Genomic DNA, 13,110 nt, shown 5'->3' on the forward strand with positions numbered 1-13,110 from the left:
AAGCTGGCTGAGAAGTGCAGCAGCCAGAACTAGTTGGTACCCATAATAGACACTAACATTGCAGCTGGCAACTTAACCCTATACTCCACAATGTTAGATCCTCTGACATATTTCATAAACACATGGGTGCAAAATTCCCAAGGTTTTGCGCCATTCTCCACTGCCTGATTAGGATCTAGTTATAAGATCTAACACACTTTTCACCAATGTGTGTCACTGTCAATTCAGTCTTCAGGATTCGAGGTGTTCTCAATAGCAGTGTTTTATTTATGCCATACAGTGACCAGCCAGAGCAGGTTTGCTGGGCTAATTCTAGTATTTTTGTTTTTGTCATGCTGATCAGGAACTGATCCATGCATATGAATCTTGTATATGTGATTAGAATTTCTTAAACCAGTATCAAGTCACTTTCAACAGCCCATTCACTTTATTGATCCTCCAGTACTTTTCCGTTTCTTCAGAGATGAAAGAAGTATCTTGGATGTCTGGACAGTAAAGTGGGAGCTGTAGTTACACCATTCCAATTATACTTGTGAGACTGTACCTGCCTGGGGCAAAGCCATACACATAACAAGATGTAAATTGCAAATCCTGTCAATTTTTTGTTACTCTAGTGTTCTTCCCCACTAAACTTGCTATTGTTTGCTTTCTGGAATGCAACATAGATGCTGTAAACATTTTGGCTAGATTCTAAAGACACTTTCAGTGACAGAGAGACTGAAGACTGCATTTATTTTGTCTTTTCTGGAACTAGGATCACAGTAACTAAAAACTTAGAAAAAAAAAAAAGACTTCATAAGTGCTAGAACCAAGTGCATATATCCACACAACATTACAGTAGCTTATTTACATTGGGCTTCATATTCATCCTTGGACAAAACCAATGGCTGTTATACATCATAGAATTGGTAAAGCCCATAGAATTACAGCAGCAGGAGGAAGCCAGGGGCAAAATAATTCATGCACATGATTCCATTTGCATAGTGTGTGTGTAGAAATAATACTAATCTATACAGAGAAAACTAGATTAACTATTACCATTGGGGAGATAACTGATGGGGAGTACAAGTAAAGGATATTGGGGCAGTGCTGGTTATGACATAGATCATGAACTCTGTTGGCATTGCCATCATGCCAAATTCATTGAGATGAGTGCTTCAAAACCATGCAATTTTAGGACCAGCATGATGGCTCAATTGGCTAATTCTCAAACTCCAAGTAACAGATTACATATGAGCTCCAGTTTTCATGTCCTGGGTGCTCCAATTCCCAACTTGTGGTTTGGAAAAGCGGCAGAGGATGGCCAAAAGCCTGGCAAACTTGCACACCTGTGAGACCCCGATGAGGCTCCTGGGTCACAGCTTCAGGTCGGCCATTTAGGGACAGAAACAGCAGATGAAAGATTTTTGTCTCTAATTCTCTCCATAAATCTGTCTTCTCAATAAAAAATCATCTTTAAAAGAAAGAACTATGTTGTAATAAAGATCTATATGATACCTATATATAAAGAACTATATTGTAATAAATATTTATATTATACTTCTGTCTTTTGCATCTTCTCAATAAAAATTATCCTTAAAAAACTGTTGTAATAAATGTTTATATTATAAATATTATAAGTACTTCCACTATAAATATTGTAAATACTTATATGCAATAAATATTATAATTATAAATATACCAAAATACATTATAGACATAAATATTATAAATATATTCTATTTCTATCTTGTAATAAATATATTATACTTCTGTCGTCTCAATAAAAATTACCTTTAGAAAAAGAACTATATTGTAATAAACATCTTTATTATTATACTTGTATACAAAGAACTATGTTGTAATAAATATCTATATTATAGTTCTAATAGCTTTACAAGAAAAAAATCTTAAATGAATTGACACAAATAATACATTGCTTATTATTTAAATTTTATAAAACTTCAGATTATTAGTATTATTTAATATGCATCAATGTAATCATGAACTCAGGAAAATCCTCCTTCCACATCTTTCCATCTCCCTCTTTCCTGCTGTGCTCATCATATCTGTATACATATGATTTTCAACTGTATTTACCTCATAGGGATCCTGAGCACTTTGTCATATGTTTACTAGATTTGAATGTTCTTTTGTAAAATTTGTGTTAATTTCCTTTACCCATGTCTACAATGTTATTTGATTTGTTGTCATTGAGTTACTGAAGGTAACTAAGCTCCCTATTGGTTCTATAGCATCCAAAAATATTGTCCCATTCTGCTGGGTGTTTCTTCACTTTTTAATCAGCTCCTTTGCAGTGCTGAAGCTTTTTAGTTTGATACCATCCCAGTTGTTTCTTTTGGCTTTGGTTGCTTTTGCTTTTGGTGACTTTTCTAAGACTTTCCCAATTCCTTTATCGTAGAAAGTGTCTCCTATAGTTTCCTCTAATAGCTTGAAGGTTTCTAGTTGCATATTTATGCCTTTTATCTATTTAGAGATTATTTTTGTATAAGATAAGAAGTTGTTGCCTCTTACCTCTGCAGGCTACTATCCAATTGTCCCAATAGCATTTGTTGGAGAGACCAGGTTTTTTCCATTGATTATTTTCAGTTCTCTTGTCAAAGATTAGCTGGCTGTACATGTGTGGACTCCCTTCTGGGGTTTCTGTCCTGTTCCATTGTTGTTCTTCTCTGTTTGTGTACCAGAGCAAGACTGTTTTGATGATTACTGCCAAGTAGCATGTCTTGAGGTCTGAAATTGTGATTCCTCCAGCTTGTTTTTTACTTTTAGGATTGCTTTTTGGCTATTTGATGTCTGTTGTGTTTGCAGATAAACTGTTGTATCTTCTTTCTATTTCTGAGATGAATGTTGTTGGGATTTTGATTGGAATGGTATTGAATCTGTATATTATCTTTGATAATATGGACATTTTAATTATTTTGATCCTGCTGTTCCATGATCATGGTAAGTTTCTAATCTTTTAATGTCTTCCATTTATTTTTTATTGTTTATAATTTTCATGATTGAGGTCCTCCACATGCTTGGTTATGGTAATTCGAAGACACTAATGAATCTTCTGTGCAATTTTAAAGAGGACTATATTTACAATTTCTTTCTCAGCAATGGAATTATTTGTGTATACTAGTGCCATTGGTTTATGTCCAGTAATTTTGTATCTTGCTATCCTGTCAAATTTTCTTATGAGTTTTTTGATTCACCTGTGTAGAGAATTACATCATCTGTAAGCAGGTATAATGTAAATTCCTCAGGACTGATTCGACTGTTTTAAATTTTTTCTTTTTCCTTTTTTCTTCTTTCTTTTTTTTTTTTTTTTGCATAAGAGCCCTGGAAAAGACTTCCAAAAATATATTGAATAGCAGTGGTGAAATTGAACATCCTCTTCTAGTTCTAGTGCCTAGTAGAAAAGCTTTCAGTCTTTCTAGTTCAGTATGATACTGATGATATGTGTTTTTGCAAATTGTTTTCATTGTGATGTAGAATGTTCTTGCTATGCCTATATTGTTTTGGTTTCTTAGCATGAAGTGGTGTTAGAGTTTATGAAATGCCTTCTATGCATTTCTTAAAATTATTGTGTTTTCAAAATTTTTTCAATTTGTTCATCTGGTGAATCACATTTACTGATTTCTGAATATTGAACCATCCCTGAATGTTATGGATGAATGACCTGGTCCAGGTGTATGACCTGCCTGATGTACTACTGGATCCTGTTGGCTGGTATTTTGTTGAGAACCTTTGTGTCTCTGTTCATCAGGGATATCAGTCTGTACTTCTCTTTTTTTTATTGTGCCTACACCTGGCTTTGCTATTAAGATGATATTAGGTTTACGGATTGCCTTCTTTCTATTGTTAGGCATAGCTTGTGGAGGTTTGGGGTAAGTTGTTCTTGCAACATTTGGTAAAATTCTGCAGTACAATCATCTTTTCCTGGGATTTTCTTGTTTTAGGGGAATTTAACTACTGATTCAATCTCAGGCATTGTGATCATTTTCTTTGGATTATTACTTGCCCCATGACTCAATTTTGATAGATTGTATATGTCTTCTGTTTTGTTGGCATGTGGTTGCTAGAAATAGTTCCTAATAATTCCATAAGTACCTGTTGTTATATTTCCTTTTTTTCATTTCTGATCCTATTGATTCATGTCTTCTCCTTCCTTATTTCATTAGTTGTGTTAATGGGGAATCTATTTTGCTGATTTTCTCAAGGAGCCAGCTGTCAGATTCATTGATTTTATGTATTGTTCTTTTGGTCTCTCTATGATTTACTTCCTTCCTTATTTTGGATCTCTTTTTTTTCTTTTTTTGCTACTAATCTTGAGACCCCTTTGCTGTTTTCATACCTTCAAATACATGTTTAGATGATTTACTTGGATTTTTCTAATTTTTTGACATAAGCAAGGATTGAGATGAACTTTCTTCCTAACACTGCTTTGATTGCATCCCATTTTGATATGTTGCGTTGATGCCTTCATTTATTTCAAGTTGTTTTATTTTTATTTTATTTTTCCCCTTTGATTTCCTTTCCGACCCACTGCTCATTTAATAGTGTATTATTCAGTCTCCATGTATTTGCATGTCTTTCTGGCTCTTCTAACTTACTGGTCTCTAGTTTCAATCCATGATGGTCTGAGAAGATGCATGGTGTAATTCTGATTTTTTTTTTTTTTTTTTACTTGCTAAGGCTTTTTTGTGGCCTACACAATCCTGGAGAAAGTTCCACGTACTGATAAAAGAATATATTATCTGACCATAGGATGGAAGGTTCCGTAGATATCAGGTAACTCCATTTGCTCTAGTGTGTGTCTGACCTCGGTTGTTTACTATCTGAGTTTCTGTCTGTTGATCTGTCCATTGATGCTAATGGGGTATTAAAGTCCTCCACTATTATTATGTTGCAGTCTAATTCTCCATTTAAATTGATTAGCTTTTGTTTCATGTAGCTAGGAGCACTGGCATTTGATGTGTATATATTTATTATGGTGCTCTCTCTTTCCTGAATGGATCCTTTGACCATTACATGGTATCCTCCGCCTCTTTTGTTTTTCACATCAAAGTCTATATTTTCTGATACAAGAATGGCTACACTAGCTCATTTTCCTTTCTATTATCCTGGAATACTTTTTTTTTCTATCCTTTCACTTCTAGTTTCCACATATCTTTGTTGGTGAGATGTGTCTCTTGTGGGCAATAGATCTTTTTTTTTTTTTTGATTCAGTATACTAATATATGATATTTGATTGCTGAGTTTAAACCATTTATATTCAGGGATAATAATGACAGGTAGATATCAAATGCTGTCTTTTTACAAAAATACTGTTTGTCATTTGATTCAGTCTTCTCTTGTCCTTTTACTGGGGGGGGGGTTCTGTACATTTGCCTATGTTTTTGGTGAGTGCAATTCCTATTCTCTGTCAATAGAACATCTGCAATTATCATCTCTAGGGCATATCTGAAAGAGGCATACTCTTTGAGATTTCCTTGCTGTAGAAGAAGTTTATTTCGTTTTCAAAGACAAAGGAAAACTTTGCTGGGTAAATTATTCTGGGTGGACAATTTTTTTACTTTTAAAATCTGGAATATGTCACTCCATTCTCTTCTGGCTTATAGAATTTCCTCTGAGATGTTAGCTGTAAATCTGACTGGGGTCCCTCTGTATGCTAATTGATTTTTTCACATGCACATCTAAGGATTGTTTCATTATGTTCAACTTAAGAGAGCTTCATTATCATGTATCATGGCAAAGGTTGCTTTTGTTCATATTAGGGAAGCTTTCTCTTATTATTTCAGTGAATATATCTTTAAACCCACCTTCTCTTTCTGCACCTTCTGGAACACCAATGACTCTTATGTTTGGCCTTTTAATAGTGTCTCTTAATTCCAGAATACTTTTTCAGCTTGACTCAGCTCTACTTCCAGCTTTTTGATTGTTTTGCCACTGTAGCAAAAAATTTCTACTTTTGAGATTCTTTCTTATGCCTCTTTCATTCTGTTATTGAGGCCTTCCCCTAAAATTTTAATTTGCTCCATTATGTCTTTCAATTCTAATGCAGCTTGATTTTGTTTCAGTGTTGTTATTTCCTGTGTGACATATTCCTTAAATTCCTTGAACTCCTGTATGTGCTTTTTAGGAAGTTTATAAAAATTTATAAGAAGCTTTATAAGAATTTTTTTTTAAATTCTGTATCCCCTATTTTCTCAATGTATTTCTCTGTTAACTCTGAGGTTGGCAGGGGCTTTTGCTCCTTTGCAGGGGAGGCATGGGTAATTTTCATTGATTCTCTGTCTCTTATTTTATTCTTGGTCATTGCACATTTTATTAATAGATTCTTCTCCTTAGAGCAGCTTTCAAAGCTGTGTCACCCATAGGTCTACAGGTCAATTTGACTTATTGCATTGGGTATCCAGTTCTTTGTTTTCTCTGACTTGTGCCTCTTCATCCTGTGATTTTCAGATCTTGGTTCTTTTTTTTTTAAGATTTATTTTTATTATTTTTTATTGGAAAGGCGGATATACAGAGAGGAGAGACAGAGAGGAAGATCTTCCGTCCAATGATTCACTCCCCAAGTGAGCGCAACGGGCCGATACCATGCCAATCCGAAGCCAGGAGCCTCTTCTGGGTCTCCCACAGGGTGCAGGTTCCCAAAGCTTTGGGCCGTCCTCAACTGCTTTCCCAGGCCACAGGCAGGGAGCTGGAAGGGAAGCGGGGCTGCCGGGATTAGAACCGGCGCCCATATGGGATCCTGGGGCGTGCTAGGCGAGGACCTTTAACCACTTGCGCCACCGCTCCGGGCCCCAGATCTTGGTTCTTGAGCTAGGTTTCCACTACTGTCACCATAGCCCCAGCTCCTGGCTCACCGCTCTCCACTTACAATGAAGCCCTGCTATGGCTGCACCATTGCTTGCACACACTTTTTCCCACTCTGTTTTCAGCAGTCTCCAGGATTAAGGAGATGCTAGCTCTCCTAAATCACTGGGGTTTGGTAGTACTGGTCTTGTCAGAATCTGTTGACCACTAGGTCTGAGTGACATCTGGACCTACTTCACTTGGAATCCATTGGATGTCAAGCCAGTATTGCTTTCCTTGTGTGAACAATGCAATATGCTGAGCCTGAAATGAGGTCACTTCCAACGTAGTGCTTACACAGTTCATTGTTGTTCTTCTAGTTCCATAGCTTTTGCTTCAGTAAACAACACAGCATCATACATGTCACTGGTGGAGCCCTGGGTCTGCCAGTCACTAGGTCCAAAATCTATGTGGACCTATATTTGGTGGAACCTGTAGGATGCCAAGTTGGCACTGTTATCCCTGTGTGAGCATTTCAATGCACTGAGCATGAGTTCACTCCAGGCTTAGCACTTGTATAGCTCGCTGTTGTCCCTCCATCCCACAGCCTTTGCCTGTGTATACAAAATGGTGCCCCATGTAGCACTAGTGAGAATCTGTGCTGTGAAAACCATCCTGCTCCTGTAGAACCCACCTGGGGTCTGCTGCTCTGTGTCTGCTCAGGATTGGATCAAACCAATGAACCAGATGGGCACATCTGTACCTCAACCCACCTCCTGAGCTTCCAATGAACTCCCTCTTCCCACTTGGCCTATGGTGGAGCTCTGTTCCATTGAGGATTCCTGACTGGTGCTCATTGACTGTTGCTAGGGTACCTGATCCCTGCAATACTGATATATTATGTCCGCCCTTCCCCATGTCTGTGCGTCTCCAGCTGCGCATCTGCTGTCTGCCCATCTTCTCAAATCTCCTGGAATCTGCCCTCTGTGCTCCACTCTGGCTAACAATTTTCCATCGATTTAAACATGTCATGTCCTCACTCTGTACCATCATATTGCTGGAAAACTCAACTTATTTTCATTCAATGTTAAGAGATATGCCTTTAAAAAGTTCTTACTTTAAAACTATATATAAGAGTACAACTAAAACAAATAATAACTGAGTGAAAATATCACAGCTGAGGGAAATTGAGGATAGGAACAGGAGATGATGTCAGAAGTTGGATGAGCACACTGAAAACATGCCAAGTGTTCTGTGCACTTCCTAGAGATTGGTTGCAAATTTAGCCTGAAGCTTTCTAGTAGTCAACATAAAAAAGAATCAATGATTCATTTAATGGGTCATAGCATCTTCAAGATAAAAACAGATTAGTCATTCAGGGTTTAGGAGGAGAACTATTCCTGGCACAATCAGAGAAAAATAAATCCTTCTTGTTTTAATACAAGAGATATTAGAACATCTCCCATTCTGTACACTTACAGTATCACACAGAAGAGCTCCAAGGTTTCTGATAATAACATCCCCCAGTCAGGTTGCACTATATCACCTAAAATAATTCAGCAAAAATGATCTAATTTGAAAGTCTACAGTACCATGTACCATGTACCATGTCTTAACCTATCAAACAGATTGTAACGTGTTTGAAGAAGTGAGTTTCATGTTTTTCATTTGCTTTAGAAACTATCTTATGTGCATGTGTGTGTGCTCAAATGCATGGTAAAAAGTTGACAGGAAAAAATATAATATTTATTTTGATCAAAATAATTTTTAAACCCATGTAGATGAGAGATCACTAAAGGCTCATGAAAAAGCAAATTAGGAGTAAAACTATGCATAAACTTAACAAATGTTGAAATCTAGCTGCGAAATAAGCATATTTTAGTTCCGTAACTTGAAACATGCCATTGGAAATGAACACAGGCAAGCAGAGATATTCCATCTGTAGTGCGCTCCAGAGGAGGTCACAACAACCAGGGCTGGGCCAAGACAAAACCAGAATCTACCTAGGTCCTGCAGGAGAGTGGCAGAGGCTTCCCTGGTCCAGCCATCAGCTGCTACACCCAGGCTGTGTGCCAGCAGGAAACTGAAACTGGGAGGAGAGAATGCAGTTGATCTCAATCACACAGATGTGTGATGAAGACTTCACAGCCATCAACTTACTGGCTGTGGCAAACACATTTCCATGATTGTAAGTATCCTCATGAGCACGGCTGTGTCGACCACAGGACAGCTAGCATCGTTTTTGAAACATTTACTTATTTATTGGAAAAGCAGAGTTAGAGGGAGAGGTGGAAGGAGAGAGAGAGTGAGAGAGAAAAACAGACACACAGAGAGAGAAACAGAGAGAGAGAGAATCTTCCATCCTTCATGTCAGTCTCCAGATAGCCACAGAAGGCTGGCTATGGAGGTCTATTATCAGGTCTTCACCATGGCAGGCAGGGTTCTAAGGATGTGAGTCACGTCCCACTGCTTTTTCCAGGGCATTAATACGGTGCTGGATCAGAAGTAAAGCACAAACTTGCACTCATGTAGGCTGCTAGTGTTGTATGCTGCAAGCCTGGACCCAATATATAGGATTTTATTTTGTTTTGTTTAGTTTTTCTAAGGAGTGTTCTGAATATGAAATATAGATTAAGCATTTTTAAAATAAATTCTCTCATTCTAAATTGAACAAAAATCAGTGAAAGCTTTTTTCTAGATTATCATTCTTGACAGTTTTTTTTTTTTTTTTTGTAATATGCCTGTCTTGGTTTTTCTTTTCCAGTACAAAGCCATTTGTTTCAAAAGGCAGCAAAACTAAAATAGGACTGTTATCATTTTTGAAAATAAGTTCCCAAGAGGAAAGTATATATATTTTACCAAAACACCTGAATTTGGATTTTATTTCAAGACAAAACAACAGAGTCTTCCAAAAAAATGTTTGAGACTGATGCCAGGAATATATGTCAAGTTTAAAATGAGTTTCAGGACAGTATCCTAAGAAATATTTTTTAAATATGTAAGTGTATCACATTCATTGCAAAAACCTCACATTCAAAAGAGCAAGCAGAAAGGGAATAACAAACACAGCTTTCAAAAAGCTGCATAGGTAGTCCTTTTAGCTATTCCAATGGAGAATTTTTGATTCTCAACAAATGAAGAAGAAAAAAATGCTAGAAAACTAAAAATAATATACTCCTTTTAAATTTCATTCCACAGCTGGTGCTCAGTTAAATGACTGCAACGAGCCAGAGATACACATGTATATGTGTTACGATCTGGAGAAATCTTGCAGCTGCAAGTGTATTTCACTTCACTGTCTACCCCTCCGCCCTTCTGTCCTTTAATGTCAACTGCCTTTGTAGTGAAGACTGTGCAGAGCACGGCCTGGGAACAGCCTGGAAACTCAGGTGTCCTCATGCTTGTATGTGTTCCTATTCAACTGCTGAGCAACATACAGCATTACACAGTCAGGAAACAGGTTGAATCAGTTAAAGTTGGGAGACATTGAAATAACCGTTACTTGCAGACCCTTTCAGGGAATTTTCTTTCTTTCTTTTTAATGGAAAGTGCAGCAGCCAGGATACAATCAGGGAACTTTTAATCACTTTTATTTTGTGCAAGTGTGTCTTTTCAGATCTTCCAGAACATTTCAGGTAGTAACACACTTGCTCATTTGTATCAGCTAATGAAGAATAATTAAAATAATAATAAAGCAAGTAGCATATTCACTGATAGATTAGCATTTTTTTAAAAAAAAATCTCACTTTGCCTTATGCTCTCATATATTCAGATATTACAATGGTAAAAAGAAACTGTATAATAACTTCAATAAATATTTAAGGTAATAGTATAAAAATAGACTAAAGTGATGGAAAGGAATAGTTGGTAAATTAACCACCTGGTAGAATTAGTAACAAATTATAATAGCAAAAGACAGGATTAGAAACCTGGGAGGAAAAGCAATTAAATATGATAAAGATAAGAAACACAGAAAAAAACACAAAGAAAGGATATAACAGTGAAAATTTTCACATATATTTAAATGGACCCTGGAGAACAGAGGAAAAGAAAGTAGAATTATTTAAAAAGTGAGAGTTAATTTCGCTCTAAAGTTTAAAGGTAAAGTCAAAAAACAAAAAACGGATAATAAAAACCAGGGAAATAATGACAGTAAAAGCATTTACTCACCAACAAAATAAAAATCATGTCATATCTCCAAATACAACCATTATACATGCATTTGGGAGTATAACAAGGATGGCGCTACAACTTAGTGAATAGAGGATTTTTTTTTTCTCCAATACATGACAGAAAATTGGATATTCACACAGAAAAAAAAGCTGAAACTTACCTTCACAGCGTTGATATAGTCAGATTGATTTTAGGAACAGATTGAGTTTTAGAAACATGCAGAGGAGGATGAAAGTTTGAGTAGGTGGTGGACAAACTCTTTAAATCAGCTGTCTCTTTGGGATGCTGTTCATCTATAATTAGCTTTATCTAAATGTCCAAACTCCATGGAGAAAAACTGAGCTACACTCAAAACTCCTCTTTCTTATATACTTGTCAATATATTTACATGTCTGAAAACAGTAATCAGCACAGATACAGGTGAGCATTTAGATAAGCTATGGGCTCATTTGAATTGTCTCTCTCAAAATGAACAAACCAATAACAGTTTGTGAAAAGTCCCAGAATAGATGCCTCTGAAGGACGCAAAATTTGAACAAGCTTAAGGTTATCATAAGAAAACACGCTGACAAACACAGAAATTAGAAATGAACACTTGCATGAACAGTAGCATATTCCTAGAAAAAAAAAGTAGGTTTCCTTGCTTTGTCCTTTGTTCAACCCAGAGACAGCTAGCTTAGGATGGGGTATGTGTTCTTGCCTCCACCAAAGTGCAAGCTGTAGGCAGCACATTTTCCACTCGGGGGAAAAAAAATCACAACAAAACTGTTGGTGAGATGTTGAAGGTTTCAAGGCAACTGAGGATTTATTTCATATCTTGCACTGGAAACTGCTTAAGAGAATTCAATTTAGAATTTTAATTGTCTTCTAAGTTTTATTTCAGACAGGCATTTCAACCTAAGATTTTTCTCCTTGTTATGTTTACATTTCTTCTGTTGCTTTTCAAAGGTCTGCTTCCTGACCCATCAACTCCCCAGTCTCTGGAACACAGAAGTGATAAACTGGATTTCCTGTTGAGGTGGCTGCAATCACAGCCAACCAGCCCTTCCATCACACTTTCTATGCGCACCAAACCTGATAAGTCACATCTGCCTTGTTCTTGATTTTTTTTTCCTACAGAAAATCATCTGCTTTTTTCTCCCAACATCAAATAAATACAAACAAGAAAACAAATGAGAGTGATCCATGTGCAAGAAGCTCCCAGAACTATCTGAAATGTTTAGGTAGGAAGCTCATTGGCTCTGGGTTTAGATTATAGTCCCAGCTAGAGCCCTCAAGAGACTATTTTCTCGGCTTGAATAGTGCTTCTCTCAGCCTAACAGAGTAACTGAGAAGCAAGTATCTTCTCTCAACACAGCACTCGCCCCTGTCTAAGAAAGCCCCACTGTGTCAGCAAAGGTCAGCAAGGAGAGATTAAATTCAAGAGGTATGCCAGCTCTGGTATGATAGGGAGTGTCCCTCTTCTGCAAGGTCATGCGTCCAATATCATCATGATTTATGTCAATGGTAACCACAGTGAGGTAACATTCTTCCCAATTTATCATGGGGAATTACTCCAAAATATAGCTGAATGCAGCTTCTTAATTTATAAATCGCAGAAGAGGTTTCAAAATATAACCCAAACGCTATCTCCTTTGGAGGGAACTTCCGTTATCACTACACTTCAGTCTAACAGGAAAATTCAGCATGTGTTAAGTGAATACTGAAAAGAATACCATGAGTTGTATGGATTTTACTAAAGAATTTGTGGGAAGACAAGGGAAAAATTGGCCTTTAGCACCACACTATAAGCAAGTTAGTTTCTAAAAATTCTCTTTGAGAAATGCTGGTACTAAAGTCCCTGTTTGGTTATATTGCCAATTTGTTTCTTTCCCCTTTTTGAATTCTCTACCACTTTGTGAAAACCTACATCACAGTCGGCCACCTCTGACCTCTATCCACTCCACGAATGTGGCTTTGGAAATGTTTAAGCCATTTGTGGCGGCGTTTTTTTTCATGAACAGTAATATTCTGAGGGTATCTGGCCTTCTACAGACACCTCTGGAATGCTTCTGGCTTATAAGCTTTCTGTTTTCTTCCTTATATCTTGAAGCCGTTTAGATTTTAATTGCGTTTTTTACATGGATTGATGCATACTGGTCCTCAGTGTATTCT

General features: G+C 36.9%; 1 protein-coding gene across 1 annotated transcript in view; it reads right to left on the bottom strand.

The window, feature by feature from the left end:
* The window catches only part of CNBD1 (cyclic nucleotide binding domain containing 1), a 363,708-nt gene that overhangs the window by 22,339 nt on the left and 328,259 nt on the right, over positions 1-13,110 (bottom strand). The window lies entirely within an intron of this gene.

The sequence above is a fragment of the Ochotona curzoniae genome, unplaced genomic scaffold (assembly GCF_017591425.1).
Source record: "Ochotona curzoniae isolate NIBS_2020 unplaced genomic scaffold, NIBS_Ocur_1.0 contig_1071, whole genome shotgun sequence".
In the NCBI taxonomy this organism is placed as follows: Eukaryota; Metazoa; Chordata; class Mammalia; order Lagomorpha; family Ochotonidae; genus Ochotona; species Ochotona curzoniae.